The 1,719-nt window shown below is 49.1% G+C and overlaps 1 non-coding gene across 1 annotated transcript; it reads right to left on the bottom strand.

The window, feature by feature from the left end:
• Positions 1–1,181: 1,181 nt before the first annotated feature.
• Positions 1,182–1,248, bottom strand: TRNAI-GAU (transfer RNA isoleucine (anticodon GAU)). The gene has a single exon. It is a non-coding gene; the product is annotated as a tRNA-Ile (tRNA).
• Between the last annotated feature and the right edge of the window lie 471 nt (positions 1,249–1,719).

The following is a 1,719-nucleotide window of genomic DNA, read 5'->3' as shown; positions in this document are numbered from 1 at the left end:
AGAAGACTCCAGATTTATACCCCACCCTCCTCTCTGAATCAGAGACTCGGAGCGGCTTACAATCTGCTATATCTTCTCCTCCCACAACAGACACCCTGTGAGGTGGGTGGGGCTGAGAGGGCCCTCACAGCAGCTGCCCTTTCAAGGACAACCTCTGCCAGAGCTATGGCTGACCCAAGGCCATTCCAGCAGGTGGAAGTAAAGGACTGGGGAATCAAACCCGCTTCTCCCAGATAAGAGTCTGCACACTTAACCACTACACCGAACTGGCTCTCAGGTCCACCCTGTGAGGTGGGTGGGGCTGAGAGGGCTCTCACAGCAGCTGCCCTTTCAAGGACAACTTCTACAAGAGCTATGGCTAACCCAAGGCCATTCCAGCAGGTGCAAGTGGAGGAGTGGGGGATCAAACCCGGTTCTCCAAGATAAGAGTCCGCACACTTAACCACTACACCGAACTGACGAGTAGACAGTTTGCTTCTGGGTCTTATGATCTGCTTTTCGACTGGAACTGAATCAAGACCGTCAGGTGGTGGAGGGACACCTTTAAGCTGGGGAGTCTTGTCAGCCAAAATTCTGCTTTGTGAGCTTTTGGCTTTAAATTTGTGAGCTGCTGTATGAATTAGTGTGCTCAGAGGCCATCCTTCCTGAGCAGACTGAGCTAAGACAAACATGTGTGAGCCAGAGGCTGAAACACTGTGAGCTAGCTCACATGAACTCAGCTTAGAGGGAACACTGGTGGTGGTGGTGGTGGTGATGTATATATTCCTGGGCAAACTCGGGGTGAGGATTTCTTTCAGCCTTTGAACGGCGGCGTTACAATTTCCAGTGGAAATGAAGGGAGCCCTTGCACAGTGCAAAGCCTGTCTTCGTCAGAGCTCAGAGGATTTGTAGCAGATCCTGAAATAAGGAGCGCCCATTATTCCATGCAATAAAGTGCGGCCGGCTTGTTGTGTGCCAAAACAATTAGTATGCTCTGACTTCACCCCATTGCGTCTCATAACTTTCTCAGGTCTTGAGGCATCTGGTTCTGCTGAGGACAGATTGAACATAGGAACATATGAAACTGCCTTATACTGAATCAGACCCTCGGTCCATCAAAGTCGGTATTGTCTGCTCAGACTGGCAGCGGCTCTCCAGGGTCTCGAGGTTTTTCAAGCCTGTTTGCCTGGACCCTTTTTCGTTGGAGATGCCAGGGATTGAACCTGGGACCTTCTGCTTATCAAGCAGATGCTCTACCACTGAGCCACCATTCTTCCCCTTAAACTGGGTGGAGAGGAAGGGGCGGTTTGGCTCCCTCTACGCTCTCACTCTAGATAGGGGGAATCTCTGCATTTAAAATGCTCATTGACACAGTATGATAGATAGGTATTGGATGGGTTAAGAACATAAGAGAAGCCATGTTGGATCAGGCCAATGGCCCATCCAGTCCAACACTCTGTGTCACACAGTGGCCAAAAAAATTATACACACACACACACACACATATATATATATATATATATACACACACACACACACACATATACACACTGTGGCTAATAGCCACCGATGGACCTCTGCTCCATATTTTTATCTAACCCCCTCTTGAAGCTGGCTATGCTTGTAGCCACCACCACCTCCTGTGGCAGTGAATTCCACATGTTAATCATCCTTTGGGTGGAGAAGGACTTCCTTTTATCTGTTTTAACCCGACTGCTCATCAATTTCATCGAATGCCCA

Source organism: Heteronotia binoei, chromosome 7 (genome assembly GCF_032191835.1).
Source record: "Heteronotia binoei isolate CCM8104 ecotype False Entrance Well chromosome 7, APGP_CSIRO_Hbin_v1, whole genome shotgun sequence".
Classification (NCBI taxonomy): Eukaryota; Metazoa; Chordata; class Lepidosauria; order Squamata; family Gekkonidae; genus Heteronotia; species Heteronotia binoei.
This window is presented reverse-complemented; position numbering and strand designations above follow the sequence as displayed.